Consider the following 23,740-nt stretch of genomic DNA (forward strand, 5'->3'; position numbering starts at 1 on the left):
ATTTACTAAGAAGAAATTAAAAACTGGTTTAAGAGATATTTGGAGCATTGAGATTAAGCATGAAATTATTGCATCTCAATGGCCACGAATTTGGTCTTGGAGGATGAAATGTACGGTTTCAGCATCTATGAGACAAACTTGGTTTTTTCTGTTGCATAGAGCGTTATGGACCCCTGTTAGGTTGCAAAAACTAGATAGTTCTTTGTCTAATAGACGCTGGCATTGTCATTTAGAAGCAGGAACTTTAGATCATTTATTGTTTCATTGCCCATACATTATGAATTTTTGGAAATCAATTTGGGACCAAATTAATAATTTATTAGAGAACCCAGTGGCATTAACTTATGATACTGTGATATTTGGTATGGATATGAGAGCAAAAAGTCAGATTTCTGCGAATAACAATAAATTATTACTAATAATGACAGGGGTTGCCATTCAACAAATCACATATAATTGGAAAGACTGGAGAAGACTAAATTATAACTTTTGGTGGAATTATTTATGCCATATCTATAAAATGGAAAGATTTACTGCGTTACAAAAGGGATATTTTAAGAAATTTCAGGATGTATGGAAACCATTAACAAAATATTGTCAGGATTAAGAAGTATTTCCCTTATGTTTATCAGTTTATGAGGTAGGGAGGGGGTATTTTATTTTTACATATATCATACAAGAATGGAGTATGTGGTTGGGGGGGATGGGCGAGGGATAGGGATAATAATCTATGTAATATACCAATGATTGTTTATAAGTGATTTATTTATTGTTACTGTGAATGAAAAATATTAACACTTAATGTAATTTGTGAAAATGAATAAAGAATTAAAAAAAAAAAAGTATTAGATACCCTAATATATGACGTTAGGATGAAAACTTGTATCGTAATCTCATACTGTAATTATGGCAAATCTAGTGCAAATCGTAACCTGTTAACTATATATTATGGATGTTTGACCTGTAACCCATTCTGAGCTCTTTGGGGAAAACAGGATAGAAAATGAATTAAATAAAAATCATATAGTGACCATGATCATTTTCAAAATAAGGAAACATCCATCTTTTTGTTTTGAAAAGGGCCATTTCTCAGATGTGTTTGTCCTCAGTGCATCTATCTTTTAAAAAACCATTTTTAAATAAAAACATTCATGTGTAAAATATTCCATTGGGATGATGGAGGGTCCAGCATTTTTAGTAGACTGGCCACACAGATATCCCAGCAGAGCAGTGGAGCACCCTAGGGGGCAATGCAGTGAATTTTGCATAAAGAGGCCCAGGTACACATTTCACCATTACCCCATTATATTGTATGGTGAGCCCTCCAAAACCCATCCAAAACCTACTGGACCCAACTGCACACACCCCTAAAAGCCCTTATGCCTGCAAGTGTCACCTACGGTATATGTAGGTACAGTGGGATTATGGTGGGGTTTAGAAGGCTCACAAATTTCACCATACATTTAGTAGTTAGAGTGGAATATGGGTCTGAGTCCCCATCTCTATGGCTCACTACACTGTTCACTAGGCTACTCCAGGAACCTGCTTGCTGCTCTAATAGGACTGCCCATGATATCTGAAGCTGGGTTATGCCCTGGACATATTCTAAAATGTTTGATTAATACTGAAGAACATCCAAATCACAAGACTGCCCTAGCTCCATCCAGACCATAGCTCTAACATGCCCTCTTGAAATTTAGATACACTGCAGATGAACAGCATAGAAATCCATCTAGAAAATGGGTTTCAAAAATAGTGAATTGGAAGGGTTTGGCAAGAAAAATGTCCATCTACCCCTTTATGCCACTTTTTGGATATTTTTCATTTTTTGAAAATGAGCCATGTATTTGCATACATTGGAGACAATGTATATGCAAATGTATCTCACTTAGTTTGGATCTCCTGAATACCTGGTGGCTGTGAAATCACCAGGACAAGTTTAGGGAGCCCTGGCTTAGTGCATGGTTGCACGCCATAGAGTGTTAGAGATCACCCTGCCAAATCACCAAGGGAGACAGGCTGCCTTTTGTGTTGGTTTGACTAGCCAACCGGTTTCTCCCTCACTATAGCAACTGTCACTATTAAAATAATGACAGTGGGAACTGAACTACTAGACTAGTAACAAAATCAGCTTCTCTGGAAGAGAAACAGAATTCCTGAAATATTTACAAATCTTGTGGTTACCAGCAGAAATGTGCTCCTTTTCAGTTTCATTAACCTTTGGTACAAGTATCATCATCACTAGAAGGGAAGCCATCTTTTACATAGAAACATGAAACATGGTGGCAGATTAAGGCCAAATGGCTCATCCAGTCTGCCCATCTGAGGTAACCATTATCTTTTCCTTTCTCTAAAAGATTTCATGTGCCTATCCCATGCCTTCTTGAATTCAGACATTCTCTGTCTCTACCACCTCTTCCGGGAGACTGTTTCACGCATCTACCACCCTTTCTGTAAAAAAATATTTCCTTAGATTACTCTTGAGCCTATCACCTTTTAACTTCATCCTATGCCCTCTCATTCCAGAGCTTCCTTTCAAATGAGACTTGACTCATGCGCATTTACGCCACCTAGGTATTTAAAAGTCTCTATCATATTTCCCCTCTCCTGCCTTCCCTCTAATGTATACATATTAAGATCTTTAAGTCTGTCTCCATACATCTTATGATGAAGACCACGCACCATTTTAGTAGCCTTCCTCTAGACCAGGGTTGTCAGATGTCAGTCATCGAGGGCCACAATCCAGTCGGGTTTTCAGCATTTCCATAATGAATATGCATGAGATCTATTTGCATGTACTGCTTTCATTGTATGATAATAGATCTCATTGGGAAAGTCCTGAAAACCGACTGGATTGCAGCCCTCGAATACCGACATTTGACACCCCTGCTCTAGACCGACTCCATCCTTTATATATCTTTTTGAAGGTACGGTTTCCAGAATTGTACACAATATTCTAAATAATGACAGTGGGAACTGAAACACTAGACTAGTAACAAAATCAGCTTCTCTGGAAGAGAAACAAAATTCCTGACATACTTACAAATCTTGTGCTTACCAATAGAAATTTGTTTCTTTTCAGTTTTATTAACTTTTGGTACACGTATTGTTATCACTAGCAAGGTAAGCCATCTTTTCATCCTTATGTTGTACAATGTATAGTGCTGGCCACTGTAGACTGATCCTAGAGCCGAGCCTAGTCTGGTGGTTTCTAATCATTTTTTTAATTTTGTTTGCCTTTCTACGTTATCCCTTTCATCTCCTGCTCCTAATCATTATTCCATTGTCTTTTTTCCCTTTTATCACATAATCATCCAAGGCATCTCCTGTAACATTGGATTATATTCAAGAACTCCAGGTTTCAGGAGCAGATCAGGAGGAAAATTCTGCAGAGATTCTATTGATAAGTTCAATAAATGTGACTACATGGTCAGTATTCAGAAGCACTTATCTGGATAGCTGGAGGGATGTAGGGTATAAGAGAGTTAGTCAAAAATGGTGGGGAAACTAAGGACTGATTCTTATGACTTAAAACTAGAATTATAAGGGGTATTCTTCATGCAGTGGGAAGCCACTGCTCTGTTAAGAAAAGAGGGGTTGCATGATCTCTTCTTGTGGCTATGAAGTAGTTCAAAAGCTATATTTTGAACAAGTTGTAGTCTATTCAGCTATAAGCTAGGAAGTCCATTGAGAAGTGAATTACAGTAATCTAACTTATGATGACTAGGGCCAGAAGTAGAGTGCCTAGTGATACAAGGCCTAATAATGGGCAGAGTGAACAAATGAGCCTAAATGTAAAGAAGCAAGATGAAACTAGCCATGAGGCATGAAAATAACAGAAGAGATCTTTATTAATAATAAATAATCCATCAAGCTGGAATCCCCCCCCCCATATCGCACCCCCCCCACCCGGACCCCCCAACTCCCACTAGAACCCTGCCTAACCCCTACCCTCCCTGGACCCCCCTCTAACCTGTAACCCCCCACCCTCACCAGACCCCTCTCTAATCTATTACAATGATCAGCCGTGTCTTCCCTCCGTCCTTCCGGCAGGCCTGCCTCTTTCAGGCCTGCCCCTTCCCGGTGCATTGTGGGATATACCAAGGAGGGGCCTAAGGCCTGATTGGCCCAGGTGCCTAAGGCTCCACCCATAGGAGGGACCTTAGACACCTGGGCCAATCAGAATCTTCAGGGGTGTTCCGGCAGGAGGGATTAGGCACCCTCCTGCTGGCAATCTATAGGGGGGTGGGGGTTTTCCGGCAAGAGGGATTGGGTACCCTCCTGTCACTTTCATTCAGGGGTCGGGGGTGTTCTGGGCAGGAGGAATTGGGCATCCCTCCTGTTGCTTTTGTTTTAGGGGGGACTGGCGACCGCATCCACAACTGTTAAATTATCATGGCAGGGAGATTCCTTGCCGCGATAAGCTTAGTGGCTGCGTCTGTAACATGGACATCGCTTAGAGAATCGGGTTCCCTTTAGGCAGCCTTAGACCCAATTCTATATAAGATGCACATTGGCATCTGAAACCGGGTGTCCTATGCAGAATCCAGGCCTTAATGCCTAGTTGTTTCCATTGACTAGCATTGAATAACCAGAGGTTTTTTTTGCCTGCGCTAACTTAACCAGCTAAGTCAATATTCAGCTCTGGCTGGTTAAATTAATTGTGATCAAAGATAGGTCTGATATTTACATGACCCTATTATTAAACAATACTAAAGCATGAGGTTAATGCCAAACGCCTACTACAGACCCGCCCAACCTTCATCCAATCAGTCATAGTCTGGTCGCAATCTCGAAACTCAGATTCACAGATCTATTCTTCATTGATCCTGGGGTTAAGATCAATGGCGCATACTACCAGGATGTCCTCTTGATGCAGAAGTTGTTGCCAATGATCCATCGCATGTCTTTATCTTCCAACAGGACAATGCTTTAGCACATTGGGCAAAGGACTACCAGATTTGGGGGCTGATACAGGAAAGCATCTACTAGACAGCGATATCTGATCTCAAAGACCTTAAACAGCACCTCATCTCTGTTTGGGCTGAGTTGAAGCAGAGTTGTTGACAAGTCCATAGATCAGTGGCAGCCAAGGCTGAGGGTGCATCTTTGTGCATCTGCTTAATTGAAACATTACTTACTTATTCAGTTTTCTATGCCGTTCTCCCAGGAGAGCTCAGAACGGTTTACATGAATTTATTCAGATACTTGAGCATTTTTCCCTGGCTCACAATCTATCTAATGTTACTGGGGCAATAGGGGGATTAAGTGACTTGCCCAAGGTCACAGGGAGTAACATAGGGTTTGAACCCACAACCTCAGAGTGCTGAGGATGTAGCTCTAACCACTGTGCCACACTTTACATTTTTCTGCAAAATATGTCATAAAACATTTTGATGTGCTTTTAGTCAGTTCACAATTCATTTTCACAAGGTAGTGTTCTGGTGTGGTGGGAAATATTTACAACATTGTACATCAACTTCATTCAGGATACGATACAGTAAATTTCAAAAGAATCATCAGAGTTCTGTGGAAGATACAACAAAAACCATTTTGGTTTTTTTTATTTATTTATTTTCAGTTCACAGTATATGTATTCTATGCCTTTTAGAAGTGTTTACTATAAAGCAGAAATATAGATCTGCTTTTGGTTCTGCTCTTCCTCTGAGATTCTTGCTGAAATCATCCAAAGTGAATTGTACAAACCATCTGAAGCTTCATAAATCTGCCAGATCCTTTTAATTGAATTTGGCACATAAAACAACCAAATGTTTTTCTATACAGTACAGAAGGAGTTGCTGGCACTAATAGGACAGACAGCTAAAATCTTGCTGGCAAGAATAGCTCCTTGACTCAATTTTCATACAAAGACTCTAATATTTCAACATGTTCTATCCATTTGCAGAACTAAATAAAATTGGTGGGTGAAAGAGTATGAATGCTTAAATTTAGATTTTTCTTTTAGAACTTTAATATGCTATGTTTGAACTGGATATACTTGGGTTTTGTTATGTAAATGTAACAAATAAATAAAAGGAAAATAACTTTTAAGTAAAATCTCTTCTGGAAGGAACTAAGCTAGCAAGCAGCAGCCTATCAAGCATGAAACATGGGTCATAGAGAATTTTTTTTTCTGGAATTTGCAGCCAGTGACCATGGAGTCTGTGATCTAATTCAGCTTTCTTTTGCCTCATATGGCCACTTGCTTTCATTGCAAGCTAGATCTTTTTCAGTCCTTTAAGTGCACAGCACTTGAAGGCAGATTACTCTCAAGTTAGAATTATAGCTGATTTGTTAGAACTGATAAGAATATCATATCACATCATATTCATTTTAAAAATGCACTTTGGGATGAGAGTATGGTGCAGTGGTTAAAGCTACAGCTTCAGCACCCGCAGGTTGTGGGTTCAAACCCACGCTGCTCTTTGAAACCCTGGGTAAGTCACAATGCCCTCCATTGCCCCAGATACATTAGATAGATTGTGAGCCCACCAGGACAGACAAGGAAAAATGCTTGAGTATCTGACTAAATTCATGTAAACCAGCAAACCCAAACCCTTTGCAGGGCCAGTCTTTACCTGCGAGGCGCCAGGATCCGGTCCACAGTTGCAGACAAGGGAAAGCTTGGAAGACCCGTTTTGAAATTTTGAGATTACGTCCAGCAGCGTCTACTATGAACTATCAAGGCTCAAAGTGAACAAAGCCATAGGACCAAACTATATCCCAGGGTGCTTAGGGAGTTGAGAGATGTCCTGGTGGAACCGTTATCCACGCTCTTCAATCTTTCCCTAAGTACAGGAAGAGTCCCATTGGACTGGAGAACAGCTAACGTCATTCCACTCTACAAAAAGGGATGCAGGACTGAGGCCGCGAATTACAGACTGGTGAGTCTCATATCGATAGTAAGTAAACTTATGGAAACACTAATCAAACACAAATTAGAGACTATCCTGGACGATGAGAATCTATGAGATCCCCATCAACATGGATTTACAAAGGGAAGGTCCTGCCAATCCAATCTAATCAGCTTCTTTGACTGGGTAACGAAAAAGCTGGATATGGGGGAGTTCCTGGACGTCGTGTACTTGGACTTTAGTAAGGCTTCTGATAGTGTCCAACACCGCAGGTTATTAAGCAAGATGAGTTTGAGGGGATTAGGAGGAACATTAACTGCATGGGTTAAAGACTGGCTCAGAGGTAAACTTCAGGGGGTGGTGGTGAACGGTACACCTTCGTAAAAGGAGCCCTAGGTGTTACCCCTACAGATTTAGGGAAATTAAGTAACCTAAGATTTAGGGCCTGTTTTATAAAGCCATGGTAGTGGCTGCCGCGCAGCAACAGCCCTGAAGCCCTTTAAATCTCTATGGGCTTCGGGGCCGTTACCGCACAGCTTTGTAAAACAGGCCCTTAGCCTTCTGTTGAAGTTTTCAATTTGTTCAATTTTCCTTTGGATATATAATTTATCCTTAATAAGATTCCCGGTTAGATTATGGAGTGAAGATATTTTTTTATTTATCTGTTCAAATTTGTTGGTAGTCTCATTTCTAATTGACTCCACTGATACAGTTAAGTCCTCTATTTTACTCAAACCTGTTGAAAATTCTGCCGTTGATTTGGTCACTGCAGTTTCTTGCCTTTGCAGCATACTCCAGACGCTGTCCAATATCACCACCATTGGGGAGCCTCTTTCTCCTGCTCCCAGAATGTCCTGACTCTCAGCGCCCTGTTCCAGCTCCCTCAATGCGTGACTGCACCAATCTTCTCTGGATTGGAGCCCTTACGCTGTCGCTTAACTCTGACACCAGAAGCAGTGGAGGTCAGGTAAATGGAGGAGACAGAGATGTCTCTAGCTCAGACACTCCTTCCTCCGAGGTGAACACAGGCAGCTCAACTCCAGCTATCGATAGTGAACTAGTCATGAAGCAGTCCATCTTCATCTGCCCAGACGATGAGAGATTCAGCCGGACAGAACCCTTACGCTTTGTAAGAGGCATTGCTGAAAGCAGCGGTAATGCAACGCCAAAGGGGAAAAAAAGTAGTCAGGAATGACAGAGCACTAACACTGGCTGTTAACCCGCCGCCATCTTAACCACTCCCCTGGGCACAACACTTTTTAAGGCACTTTAATTTCAGACCATCATGAATTATCTTAATCACAGTTGGCTGGCTTATTCCTGTTTCTCTTGCTATTTGGCGAGTTGTTCAGTGTGCTTGCAGTGTGTCCTTCAGGCTCAGTACAAGATTGCATACAATGTGCTCTTGTGTCTGAATCAAACGTGGTTGCCCACTGCCTGGCTTACAATCCACCATGCCCATTGATCAGATCTTGCATAGCAGCACATCAAGGCCGTTCTTGTTCCAACCCTTCTGTTGGAACTCTTTCAACCATTGTCAACTGCTGTAACCCGTTTACCATTACCAAGTTCTTTATCAGAATTCTGTCTTCTGCAGTGAAAACCATTTTGATACAAAGACTGTTTACAAACTATCATCAGCTTCTGCGCATATCCCATAGCAACAATTCATTTTCACAAGGTAGTGTTTCTGCGCGTATCCCATAGCAACAATTCAATTTCATAAGGTGGGGTGGTGCAGAGGGAAATATTTACAATATTTTACATCAACTTCATTCAGAACATGACACACTAAATTCCATAAGAATCAGCCGAGTTCTGTGGAAGATACCACAAAAAACATTTTGGTGTGTTTTTTGGGGGGTTCACAGTGTAGAATGCACTATTTATTGTATACTGTCCTCTTGAAACCAGTTAGAAGGTAATTCTGTAACTGAGCACCTCCATTCAGGCCCCAAAGCTGGTTAGTAGAAGTCTATTCTAGAACAGAACCCAGGTGCCCAGATTATAGAATGTTAGTGTATGCTGTATTGTCATATGTAACATTTAAGCAGCCATACTTACACAAGCTGGCATTAGTGTGAGCACTTAAATGTGGCAGGGATTCATGTAACCTATATATATAAGTGACAGCCCCAGCTCTATCTCGGTGAGCTGGTTAATGTAGTTTATCAAGATTTTCAGAAAGCTTTTGGCAAAATTCTTCATAAGAGACTCCAGAGAAAATTAAAAAGTCATTGGATAGGAGGCAATGTTCTGTTGTGGATTAGGAACTGATTATTGGACAGAAAACAGAAGTCAGTGTAAAATGGTCATTTTTCTCAGTGGAGAAGGATGGGATTAGTGCTATGTAACTTATTTATAAATTATCAGGAAATCAGAATGACAAGTGAGGTAATGACACAAAACTTTTCAAAATTGTAAAATACATGTGGATGGGGAAAATTGCAGGAAGACCTGAGGAAATTTTCAGTTCTGGGGCAGAGCTGCTGGCTCTGTCCCAATACTGGAAATTTCCTCTACTGGAAATTCTCCTCTACTGCTGCTGCTGTTAGTCTGGAAAAGGAGTGGTTGTGGCAGCAGTAGCAGTGGGATCAGCATCAGTGTCAGGGGTAACTGGATGCTGGAGGGGAGATCTTGAATATAAGAGAGAGAGTGGTACAGACATGCTGGATGAGAGAGACAGGGAACAGGCACACTGGATGGAAAGGGAGGGGGCAGGCACACTGGATGAGGGAGACAGGGAGATGCTGGATGGAAGGGGAGGGAAACAGATATGTTAAATGAAGAGACATGGGGACAGACATGCTGGATGGAAGGGGAAGGGGACAGACAGACATGGACATAGGAGGGAAGAGGAGGCAGAATCTGGATAAAAGGGGGACATGGGGATGGACAGGCTGAGCCTGAATAGAAGTGGTGGGAGGGGAGAGAGAAGGCAGACACTGGATGGAAGTAGGGAGTGAGGGGAGAGAGAATGAAAGGGAGCAGATGCTGGATTGAAGGGGGAAAGAGAGGAAACAGAAAGAATGCGCACACAGGACGGAAGAGGGAAAGATAGGAGGCAAATGCTGAATTTGGAGGGAGTGGAAAAAGAAGATTGAGGAAGTGAAATAGGAGAGCCAGAGCAAGGGAAAGAAATGGCAAACTGTAAGTAGACAACCACAAAAAACAGGGAGGAATGGAGGGAAGTGTAATACAAAAAAATTCAAAAATATCATTCCAAAACAAAAGCACCACACAAGCCAAGAAAGCTAGTTTATTACTTAAGCGAAAGAAAAGCCTCAGCCAAATGGAGAGGTGTACCCACACTCTTCCACCTAAGCATCATAGGCAAAAAAAACTTTTGAACAAGTTTAAAGTTAGCAGGTGAGAGCACAAAAATAGCTGAGAATGATTAATGGTAAAAACCACTGAATACAAACAGGCCATACCGACGATCATTTCGTGGCCGGTAACCACTGCTTCAGGGCCTTAGCGCCAAATCCAGGCTATCCTATAACACAAAACACAAACCCAAAAGGGAAATGAAAATGCTCAACTGCTGAAAGTTGAAAAAGAGCAAAAGCTCATTCAACTACTTACAGTACGCAGATCCTAACTGCTGCTTTCAACCACAACTTTCAAAGCACTGTTATGGAGCTTATAACCACATCCATCACGTGACAGATCAGCTGAACGCGAACCAGCCAATCCTAGCAGACCATGTCGGCTCATTCACAAAACATAATGATTGAAATCACATGAACTAGAAACAACTGATACACAAAAGAGAGCATACTAGCCTGTGTTTCTGTTATTTGTAAATTGTTTATGACTTTTAACTACAGTATAGCCTACTGTTAAGTTATGACTGTCATATCCTCAGAGTCTTGTTTTCAAGACATTAGACCTTGACCAGTATCTCTTTGCTTCATTGGTAATAGAAAACCTGTACTCAGCATGCTGTGTCCATGATAGTTTCAAGTCACATGGTTTCTTTCATTAGTAATTTTCCCTAACAACTATTATGACTTAGGTATCACAAGCTATAACATTTGCTAATCAAGCAATATTATTCTTCCTATAACTCTAAAGCATTTCTATCCTTCAGCTTCATTAGTGTCTTTTCAAGTTTCCCAGGCAAAGGGTGTCTCGTACATATTGGGTTATGAGCCCCCCTTATATCCTGCTTAATACAATTATCGTCATCAGCATCTTGGGGGTTAAGTTTAATATTTTCTATATACAGTAAAACCTTGGATTGCAAGTAACTTGATTTGCAAATGTTTTGCAAAAAAAACATAACATTTTATTAAATTTTAACTTGATATACAAGCAATGTCTTGCAATACAAGTACATACAGTACACATGCGTCACATCACAACTGAGCCGATAGTTCTTCTCTCTCTGACGCTCAGGGAGTATAGTGACTGTTTTAAATGAGCGAGTGAGCGAGGTCTTGCAATACAAGTGTGTATAGTATTTTGTATTAAAGTTTTTGTGTTGTGGAATGAATCGTCTGACTTTCCATTATTTCTTATGGGGAAATTCGCTTTGATATACGAGTGTTTTGGATTACAAGCATGCATCTGGAATGAATTATGCTCGCAAACCAAGGTTTTACTATATTTCTATTTTTAATTTATGGTTAGTTATTCTATACTGTTTGAGGGTCTGTCTATGTTCTCTGCATATGAAAGAGACTTGGTTTTCTGTTAGCATTAACTGTGTAGGATGGATCTGTACTAATCTAGCTTATTTAGTTTTCCAATAGGTTTATTGATGTTCTAGTACACATTATAGTGTTTGGGGCTGTGTTTTCCTAAGTAGGTCCTTGTTACGTGACTCATGGATAATGTGACCATTTATTTTTTCATCAAAACAGGACATCTACTGATTTTCAGTCGCGCCCCCAATACCATCCTAGCCCTGTCCCCAATTTCTTCCATTCATTTTTCATGTACACACAATATCTTATTAATTCATAATGGTAACCATAAATTTTTTTTAAAAAAACTACACAAAGCACACTATGCAGAAAAAAATGTTAATTATTTATATTCGGGGTTTTTTCCAAAGAGCTCAAGACAGATGACTTTAAAATATGCAATATCATCTCAGTAACAACCATAGAAAAATAGACAAGTGTAGTTTAAAATATAGACAGCAGATATAAATTCTCAAAACTGACACATTGTGATCACTAAATTGAAAATAAAATAATTTTTCCTACCTTTGTTGTCTGGTGAGTCGCTGGTTGCACTTCTGTTATTGCACAGTGCGGAAGAAGAAAATACGGCAGTGGTGATCCATATGGGGATGAACAACGTGAGCAACAGGAACTACAACAGAGAAGTACTGAAGGACCAGTTCCGGATGCTAGGAAGGAAGCTGAAGACCAGAACGCAGAGGTTAGCATTCTCATAGATCCTGCCGATACCCAGGGCAGATGAGAAGAAACAGATGGAGCTGCAAGCAATCAACGTGTGGATGCGGCGCTGGGGTGAGGAAGAAGGATTCCACTTCGTGCGCAACTGGACAACGTTCTGGGGGCAGAGCAAGCTATTCAGGAAGGACGGACTCCACCTCAGTAGAGGCGGAACAAGGCTACTTGCAAGCAACATCAAGAGAGAAGTTGAGAAGTTTTTAAACTAGGAAGAAGGAGAAAGCCGACAGTCGACCGAGAGAGAGAGTCGATGATTCAGGAACCGGTATACCCAGAGGATACCGTGCAGAAAGATGGAGGGGAAGATTCACCAGATCGCAGACAAGACAGATTGAAAGGGACACAAGAGGGAAGGGCGCGCAAGAAGGGAACATGCTGCAAACTCAAGTGTATGTACATGAACGCAAGGACCCTTAGAAATAAGATGGGTGAATTAGAAGCTGTGGCACAAAAGGATAACGTTGATATCATTGGCATCACAGAAACATGGTGGACTGAGGAAAATGTCTGGGATACAGTGCTACCGGGGTACAAACTATACCGCAGAGAAAGACTGACTCAAAAAGGAGGAGGCATTGCCATATACATCAAAGAGGGAATTGAATCTACTGGAGAAAACACGCCACAACAGACGGATAAGTTAGAGTCTCTATGGATCAAAATTCCGGGAACAAATGGACCGGAAACAAGGATAGGCATCTACTACTGACCCCCAGGGCAGTCCGAAGAAATTGATGGAGAAATGATGGATAAGATTAAACGCAACTGCAAGGGAGGCAACGCAGTTATCATGGGCGACTTCAACTATCCTGGGATAGAATGGAACCTAGGCACCTCTGGCTGTGCTAGAGAGACCAAGTTCATGAAAACAGTAGGCGATTGTTTCCTGGAACAATTTGTCAAGGAAAACACAAGAGGAAATGCAATTCTGGACTTAATTCTAAATGGACTGCAAAGACCGGCACAGGATGTAGAAGTAGAAGGGACGCTGGGAAACAGTGATCACAATATGATCCGCTTCAACCTGGAAATAGGGGCGAAACATTGCTCCAGAACGATGGCCATGGCGCTAAACTTCCAAAAAGGGAATTACAAAGGGATGAGACGCATGGTGGGGAAGAAGATTAAGAAGAGCATAAACACTGTAAAGACGCTGGAGCAAGCTTCGTCTCTTTTTAAGTATACGGTCACCGAGGCGCAAAATCTACATATACCACGTATCAACAAGGGATCAAAGAGGGAAAAGAATAAAGAACCGGCATGGCTCACTGTAGAGGTTAAGGAAGCAATCAGAAACAAAAAATAACCTCATTTAAGAAGTGGAAAAGATCAAAAATGGACGAAAACTGGAATAAGTACAAACAACATCAATGCAGGTGCCTTAAGTCAGTAAAAGGGGCCAAAAGAGACTAACAGGAAAAAATAGCCAAGGAGGAGAAAAACTTCAAGCCGTTCTTTCGATATATTAAAAGGAAACGGCCCGCAAAGGAAGCGGTGGAACCGTTAGATGACCAAGGAATAAAGGGAGCGCTATATGCTTGAAGTGAAAACGGGAAACTGACAGGGTTAACAGTCAGTCTAGAAGAGGTATACAGGCAGATTGATAGGCTTAAAAATGATATATCCCCAGGACCGGATGGCATCCATCCGAGGATCATCAAGGAACTGAAAGGGACCATAGCTGAACTGCTTCAACTAATAGCCAATCTGTCGATCAAATCGGGAAAGATTCCGGAGGACTGGAAGGTAGAAACATAGAAACATAGAAAAAAAGCGGCAGAAAAGGGCTATAGCCCACCAAGTCTGCCCATTCCAAGTATCCTCCCCCCCTGAGTTTACTCCCTTAAAGATCCCACGTGAGTATCCCATTTTCTCTTAAAATCCGTCACGCTGCTGGCTTTTATCACCTGGAGTGGGAGTCTGTTCCAATGATCCACAACTCTCTCGGTGAAGAAATACTTCCTGAAGTCGCCATGAAACTTCCCTCCCTTGAATGTTACGCCGATCTCCAAAAAAGGTTTGAGGGGAGACCCGGGAAACTACAGACCGGTAAGTCTGACCTCGGTACCGGGAAAGATGGTAGAGGCACTGATAAAGGACCGCATCATTGATCACCTTGACAGACATGGTCTGATGAGGACCAGCCAGCATGGTTTCAGCAAAGGCACATCTTGTTTAACAAACTTGCTACACTTCTTCGAGGGAGTAAACAGGCAGATAGACAAAGGAAGCCCGGTCAACATTGTATACCTGGACTTTCAGAAGACATTCGACAAGGTTCCGCATGAACGACTACTTCGTAAAATTGCGAGCCATGGAATCGAGGGTGAAATACTCACATGGATTACAAACTGGCTGGACCATAGGAAACAGAGAGTGGGGGTAAATGGACAATACTCCGACTGGAAGATCGTCACTAGTGGGGTGCTGCAGGGCTCGGTGCTTGGACCCGTGCTTTTCAACATCTTCATAAATGATCTGGACATAGGTACAACGAGCGAGGTGATTAAATTTGCAGACAATACGAAGCTGTTCAGAGTAGTGAAGACGCAGGGGGATTGCGAAGATTTGCAACGTGACATAATCAGGCTCGAGGAATGGGCATCGACATGGCAGATGAGGTTCAATGTGGATAAATGCAAAGTGATGCATGTCGGTAACAAAAATTTCATGCACAAATACAGGATGTCCGGGGAGGTACTTGGAGAGACCTCCCAGGAAGGGGACTTGGGAGTTCCGATCAACAAGTCAATGAAGCCATCCATGCAATGTGCGGCGTCGGCAAAAAGGGCGAACAGAATGCTAGGAATGATAAAGAAGGGGATCACGAACAGATCGGAGAAGGTTATCATGCCGCTGTACCAGGCCATGGTGCGCCCTCACCTGGAGTACTGTGTCCAGCACCGGTCTCCGTACATGAAGAAGGACACAGTACTACTTGAAAGGGTCCAGAAAAGAGCGACTAAGATGGTTAAGGGGTTGGAGGAGCTGGCATACAGTGAAAGATTAGAGAAACTAGGCCTCTTCTCCCTTGAACAGAGGAGATTGAGAGGGGACATGATCGAAACATTCAAGGTACTGAAGGGTATAGACTTAGTAGATAAGGACAGGTTGTTCACCCTCTCCAAGGTAGGGAGAACGAGAGGGCACTCTCTAAAGTTGAAAGGGGATAGATTCTTTATGAACATAAGGAAGTTCTTCTTCACCCAGAGAGTGGTAGAAAACTGGAACGCTCTTCCGGAGTCTGTCATAGAAGAAAATACCCTCCAAGGATTCAAGACAAAGTTAGACAAGTTCCTGCTGAACAAAAACGTGCGCTGGTAGTGCTAGTCTCAGTTAGGGTACTGGTCTTTGACCAGAGGGCCGCCGCGTGAGCGGACTGCTGGGCATGATGGACCACTGGTCTAACCCAGCAGTGGCAATTCTTATGTTCTTATATTCTTCTAACTGTGCAAATAAACTTTCTTTATTTTATTTCTATCTTTCTGTCTTTCTTTCTCTCTCCCTGCCCCCCCAAGCCACCGCCACCACTGCCGCCTCCACTCTCTCTGAAGCTGTGCGTGGGGACAATGAGACAGGGGATCTAAAAATGGGATGGTTACATTACTCATGGATGATACTGCTATTGTGGTATGATAGAATTGCTCTTCAGGTCCTGAGTGACATTTGTAGTGTTCTGTATTACTTCATAGTATGCCTGTTATTGGATTTTGGATCTGGATTTAGATCACACCTTTCTCAGTAGTAGCTTAAGGCAAGTTTCATTCAGGTATAGTAGGAATTTTCATCATCCTGGAGGGCTTATAATTTAAGTTTGCACCTGATTCAATGAATGGTTGTGACTTGTCCAAGATTTCAAGGAGCCTCAGTGATATCCCTGGTTCTCGGTCTGCAGCTCTATTGGGTAAAGCTAATATATTATACAGTATACTGTATATTAGATGTACCTAATCTTTGGTAACTCAACCCCTTAATAAAGGCTATCAGAGCTGTAGACTGGTGGCCATTTAGTAACCTAAAAAAAACAATGATAGGTTTATAGTTGCTAATAGCTTCAGGAATTTTGTTAGTGCTGCTGAATATCACTGTTTACTTGGCCAACAGGAAGATACTGGACTGACAAGCTAAGCATTAAAATCCATCCATATATTTCCAGAATACTGCAGATATTCTATCCATTATTCTGTTTCTATGTATATTATTTTGATTTTTGTTTTGTAGAAAATTCCCATGAGTACAGCTCCCCTCCGTATTTGCGGGGGTTAGGTGCAGAGCTGGCCCGTGAATTGTGAAAAATAGTAAATAAGTTTTTCAGCTGGCTCTGACCCACCACCGCCTCCCTCCTGCATCCCCGGATCTTACCTGGTGGTCTAGCGGTGACGCAGGGCAGGAGCGATCTTCCTATGCTCCTGCCCATTGCAGAGCCATCATCAAAATGGCTGCCCTAAGTTCCCGTTGTAGTCTCGAGACTACAATTGGAAGTCATGGCAGCCATTTTGATGACGGCTCTGCATGGGGTAGGAGCATAGGAAGATCGCTCCTGCCCTGTGTCACCGCTAGACCACCAGGTAAGATCCGGGAGGCTCGGACAGCCTAAAAATAGAAGAAAACTTAAACAAAAAAATTTGTGAATAACTGAATCCGCAGATACTGAAACTGTGGATACAGAAGTGTATAGGGTTAACAGATTTTGTATCTGGAAAAAGAGAGTGTGTGGCCCCGCCCTATTCCACCTCCAGGCCTGCCCTGTTCCACCCCATGATAGATTGTGAGCCCACCAGGACAGACAGGAAAAATGCTTGAATACCTGAATAAATTCATGTAAATTGCTCTGAGCTCTCCTGGGAGAACAGTATAGAAAATTGAATAAATAAATAAATGATGAGAGGCATGCTTAAACTTAACTAGATAAGTTGGACTGCACAAATAGTTGGCTTAAAGCTATCCAGATAAATTGCCAGGATAATTTTAATTGGTGGTAATCTGGTCAATATTATGTATCTGTATTTTTAAAAGACATTTAATAAAGTACCCCATGGACAACTCCTGAGAAAATTAGAACGTCATGGGATATGAAGTAATTTCCTATTGTGGATTAAGAACTGGTTAAGAGATAGAAAACAGAGAATAAGGTTAAATGGCCAGTATTCTGAATAGAGAAGGAATAACTAAAGCAGTTAGGGCTCTTCAGCTTGGAGAAGAGATAGCTCAGAGACGACTGGAAGATAGTGAACGTCACCCCAATTAAAAAAAAAGGATCAAGAGAAGAACCAGGCAACTACAGACCGGTAAGTCTTACATCTGTCCCTGGAAAGATGGTTGAGGCACTGATTAAAAATAGCATAGTCCGGCACTTGGATATGCACGACCTGATGAGAGCCAGTCAGCATGGGTTCAGGAAAGGGAAGTCATGCTTGACAAATTTACTATAATTCTTTGAAACAGTAAACAAACAAATCGATAACAGGGAACCAGTGGACATAATATACTTGGACTTCCAGAAAGCGTTTGACAAAGTTCCACACGAAAGATTTCTCAGGAAATTACAAAGCCACGGCATAGAGGGAGACATATTAAGGTGGATAGGCAAATGCTGGAAAACAGAATGCAGAGGGTATGCATAAATGGGAAGCTCTCAGACTGGGAGAAAGTGACTAGTGGTGTGCCCCAGGGCTCGGTTCATGGGCCCATCTTATTTAATATTTTCATCAACGATCTAGAAGAAGGAACGTCCAGTGAAATCATCAAGTTTGCAAATGACACAAAGCTATGTCGGACAATCCCAGATCACAAAAGGACAGCGAGGAACTACAGAGAGACTTGGGCCAGTTAGAGAGATGGGCAGAGAAATGGCAGATGAAGTTTAATGTGGAAAAATGCAAGGTAATGCATTTGGGCAGAAAGAACAAGGAGCACGAGTACATCATGTCAGGTGCAACTCTGGGTAAGAGTGAACAAGAAAAAGACCTGGGGGTACTGATAGATAGGACCCTGAAACCATCAGCACAATGTGCGGAGGTGGCAAAGAAAGCAAATAGAATGTTGGGCATGATAAAGAAGGGAATCACAAGTAGATCGGAGAGGGTCATAATGCCGCTTTATAGAGCAATGGTCAGACCACACTTGGAATACTGTGTTCAACACTGGTCTCCCTATCTAAAGAAGGATATAAAACTGCTCGAGAGGCTGCAGAGGCGAGCAACGAAGCTGGTAAAAGGTATGGAGAACTTGAACTACAAAGAACAACTTAGAAAACTGGGACTGTTCTCCCTTGAGAAGAGGAGACTGCGAGGGGATCTGATTGAGACTTTTAAAATAATAAAAGGAATCGACAAGATAGAGCAGGACCAAAAGTTATTTACAATGTCAAATGTGACTAGGACAAGAGGTCATGGACTGAAGCTGAGGGGGGACAAGCCCAGGACAAATGTCAGGAAGTTCTGCTTCACACAGTGAGTGGTGGACACCTGGAACACTCTCCCGGTGGAGATTGCTGCGGAACCCACCGTTCTAGGATTTAAGGGCAAGCTAGATGCACCTCTCCTCGAAAGGCAACTCAGCTTCAATGCCAAAAAATGCAAAGTCATGCACCTGGGCAGCCAAAATCCATGCAAGACTTACACCCTTAATGGCGAGATCCTAACAAGAACTGAAGCAGAACGAGACTTAGGTGTGATCATCAGTCAGAACATGAAGACTGCCAATCAAGTGGAGCAAGCTTCATCCAAGGCAAGGCAAATCATAGGTTGCATACGCAGGAGTTTCGTCAACTGTAATTCTGAAGTCATTATGCCATTGTATAGATCCATGGTGAGGCCCCACCTGGAATACTGTGTGCAATTCTGGAGGCCGCATTACCGTAAGGATGTACTGAGACTGGAGTCGGTCCAGAGAATGGCCACCCGGATGGTCTCAGGACTCAAGGATCTCCTGTATGAGGAATGGCTGGATAAGTTGCAGCTGTACTCACTCGAGGAACGCAGAGAGAGGGGTGACATAATTGAGAAATTCAAGTATCTCACGGGCCGCATCGAGGTGGAAGAAGCTATTTTCTTTTTCAAGGGTCCTGCGGCAATAAGGGGGCATCCGTAGAAAATCAGGGGCGGGAAACTGCACGGGGACACCAGGAAATTCTTTTTCACTGAAAGGGTGGTTGATCACTGGAATAGTCTTCCACTTCAGGTGATTGAGGCCAGCAGCGTGCCTGATTTTAAGGCCAAATGGGATAGACACATTGGATCTATTCACAGAGAAAGGTAGGGGAGGGTCATTGGGGTGGGCAGACTAGATGGGCCGTGGCCCTTATCTGCCGTCTATTTCTATGTTTCTATAGAGGGATACGGGTGACTAAGTTTCCGCCAGGTTACACCTGGCTGGGCCTCCGTGTGAGCGGATCACCGAACTTGATGGACTCAGGGTCTGATCCGGAGATTGCAGTTCTTATGTTCTTATATAGAGGTCTACAAAATACTGAGTGTTGTGGAATGGGTAGATGTGAATTGCTTGTTTACTCTTTCCAAAATTACTAGGACTAGGGGGCATGCATTGAAGCTACTAAGTAGTAAATTTAAAACAAATTGGAGAAAATATTTTTTTCAGTCAAAGTGCAACCAAACTCTGGAATTCTTTGCCAGAGAATATGGTGAAAGCATTTGAAGATTTGGATAATTTCCTAAAAGAAAAGTCCATAAACTATTATTAAGATGGACGTGAGAAAATCCATTGCTTCTTTCTAGGATAACAGCATAAAATCAGTTTTATTCTTTTAGGCTCTTTCCAGGTACCTGTGACTTGGATTGGCTACTGTTGGAAATAGGATACTGGGTTTGATGGACCTTTGATCTGTTCCACTATGGCAACTGCTGTTTTCTTATGACTGCAGTGGATGGAAAAAAACATAGTAGATGACGGCAGATAAAGACCTGAATGGTCCATCCAGTCTGCATAACCTGAATCAATTTAAATTCTTTTTTTTTTTTTCTTCTTAGCTATTTCTGGGCAAGAATCCAAAGTTCTACCTGGTACTGTGCTTAGGTTCCAACTACTGAAGTTTCTGTCAAAGCTCACTTCAGCCCATCTACACTTTCCCAGCCATTGAAGCCCTCCCCAGCCCATCCTAAACCAAATGGCCATATAGAGACACAGACCATGCAAGTCTGCCCAGTACTGGCCTTAGTCCTTCAATATTTACTATTATTTTCTGACAAGTGTTTAAGCCCGTCACATTATCGGGTGCTAGAGTAGATGTGTTTCTTTCCTTCTTTCTCTCTCTCTCCTTTTCCGTTGTCTATCTTTCTTTCTTTCTGTATCTCTCTCTCCTTAGCTGCTTTCTACACTCAGGCCCAACAATTTTCCTTTTTTATTCCCACCCTCCTTCCTTCCTATGTCCTTAGTGCACCTTCCCATTTCCTTTGTACCCCCAGTGCCTCCTTCTCATGTCCTTAGTGCCCAGGTGCCTCCTTCCTATGTCTTTATTGCCCCTTCCTTTGTCCTTATTGCCCTCAGTGACTCCTTCCCATGTCCTTAGTGCCCAGTGCCTCCTTCCTATCTCCTTAATGCCCCCAGTGCCTCCTTCCCATGTCCTTAGTGCCCTTTCCCATGTCCTTAGTTCTCCCAGTGCCTCCTTCCCATGTCCTTAGTGCCCCTTCCTATGTCCTTAGTGGTCCCAGTGTCTCCTTCCTATGTCCTTAGTGCCCCTTCCATGTCCTTAGTGTCCCCAGTGCCCCTTCCCATGTCCTTAGTGCCCCCAGTGCTCCTTCATATATCCCCCCTAACTGCCTTCCTGCCTTTGTCCCACCCCCCTCCCCCGAAGCTAGCCAGCCTACCTCCCTCCCTATCTGCCATGCTAAAGCCAGCCTGCCTGCCTGCCTCCCTCCAGCGCCGAAGACTGCCCCCCCCCATACCGACCCCCACTGCTGTTACCTACCGTCTGGCCTACTGCTGCTTCAAACACCCCTCTCCCCCGGTCTGCTGCTGCCTGCCAAAACTAAAGGAAAAGGGTTTGCCGCACACAAACCACTGAACGCATTGAACACTGCCACAGAGCTACGGATCACGGAGGCAGGGATCACAGAGGTAGAAGTGTGCATGCGTGCTTAGGGTTTTATTATTATTGATTCTAGACCCTCTATGTTCATCACATGCTTTTTTGAATTCTGTCACCATTTTCCTCTCCACCACCTCTCTGGGGAGTGCATTCCAGGCATCCACCACACTCTCTGTACAGTAGAATTTCCTTACATTGCTATTGAGTCTATCACCCCTCAACCTCAAAATTATGTCCTCTGGTTTTAACATTTTTCTTTCTCTGGCAAAGATTTTGTTCTACGTTAATACCTTTCAAGTATTTGATATTCTTCTATATGTCACGCCTGAATCCCTAATATACGTACTTGAACAAATTAATCACTATTCTACCATCTCTGGATATAAATTAAACGTCACTAAATCTGAAATTCTTCCGCTTAACTGTATTGACGTTCAATCTGAATCTTCTAAATACGGGTTTATATGGTCCCCTACTAAGATTAAATATCTAGGCTTATATTTTGGGTCTTTGCTTGACTCCACCTTAAGACTCAATTCTGACTTTATCTTTTCTTTATCTTGCACTTCCAGATGGTCCCCTTTGAATTTATCCTGGTGGGGCAGACTTTCTACCATAAAAATGATGATCACGCCCAAGATCAATTACATACTAAGCATGCTCCCTTGCCTCTTCCCCCATTCTATATACTCAAGAATTGAACACCTTCTCTCGTCATTCCTTTGGCAAAACAAACAACCTCGCATAGCATTGTGTAAATTGAAGTGTTCTAAACTAGAAGGCGGAGTCAACTTTCCCAATTTTCGGGAATATCACTATGCTTTCTTGCTATCTCAAGGTTCCATTTAGCTGACTCATTGCTCCTCAAACACAATACCCATATGGCTGTCATTAGAACACTCGATTGTAGACCCCTACATCCTCCAGCATGCTCCTGCCATTCCTCTTCCTCCACTAGCCAAACAAAATCCAATTTAGCTTAACACATGGCAGGCGCTTCATCGCATAAACTCCCTTTCAAAGAAAAAATTGGGTGAATCGATACTAGCACCGATTTGGCACAATCCCAAACTAAAGATTGATAATGTAGTTGTGGCCTGGAAAACCTGGCATCATCAGGGAATTTGGAATTTATCACATCTTATTATAAACGACAATTGGATTACCTTCTCCGATATTATGGCAAAATTTAATATCCCCACTTCTCAATACTTTAGATGGGTACAATTACACCATTGTCTTGCTGCGAAACTCTCTTCTCCTTCTTCTCTTCATACTAACTCTGACTTACACTCCAAGATTTTTGCCTTTTCAGCCTCCAGGGGTCAATCTTCCAATTGGTATAAACTTATTCAAACTAAATGTTTTCCTGCACTTCCAAATTCCAAAACCAAATGGAATCAGATGTTGAAATCTCCTATCACTGATGGAGTCTGGACTACTATGTGGACCAAACTTTTTAAATCCCTTCATTCTGCCTCTCATAGACAAACAGCAATCTTCCTTTACCATCGAGCCTTCTGGACTCCCACCAAAACAGCTAAAGTCATTAGATCCTCGGACAATCTATGCTGGACCTGCAAGTCCTTTGAAGGATCCTTACGTCATATGCTATATTATTGCCCCCATTTGCAGATCTTCTGGACATCTATCTAGCAGATGATTACCAAAATTTTTGCTCTTAATGACCCCTTATCTTTTGATATCATAATTCAGGGATCCCTAGCTCTTTCCACACCTCTCTCTATGTATCATGACCGCCTTCTAACCCTTTTGTTATTTCTTGCTTTTCAAATAATATTACAAAATTGGAAAGACTTTACAAAAATTGACTTCAACCAATGGTGGAATTCTGTATGTCTCCATAATAAATAAGAACGCCACATGGCAGATCGTTGTAACGCTTCGCTTTCCTATACTAAAACTTGGTCGATTATGCTAGACTTTTGTGGTATGGACCTTTGACTGTACACTTACCTGATCTTTTTGTCTTACTCATAGTGATCTTCAATATGTTTATTATGAGCACTAATTTGGTTGCTGTATTTACCGATTTGATAACTCTATGATTGATTTCGTATGACTATAATCAGATATGTTTATTTCTGACATTGTATGCACTTGTCACACATCATTTCATATTTCTTATCTCTTTTATATTCACGCTCATTATTGATAGCTGATGTATTCCTATATACCTGTTGTATCGTATTATTGATTATTTTTTATAGCCCACTCTCCATTGTTATGCAATGTGATATACTTGCTGGTGTCCTTCTCTTTCGATTTCTTCCGTAGTTTTTCGGAAGCTTATCTTACTTTTCTGTAACTCTATTGTTTATAAAACCAATAAAAATTACTGGAACTTAAAAAAAAATACCTTTAAAGTATTTGAATGTCTAAATCATATC

The sequence above is a fragment of the Geotrypetes seraphini genome, chromosome 3 (assembly GCF_902459505.1).
Source record: "Geotrypetes seraphini chromosome 3, aGeoSer1.1, whole genome shotgun sequence".
Classification (NCBI taxonomy): domain Eukaryota; kingdom Metazoa; phylum Chordata; class Amphibia; order Gymnophiona; family Dermophiidae; genus Geotrypetes; species Geotrypetes seraphini.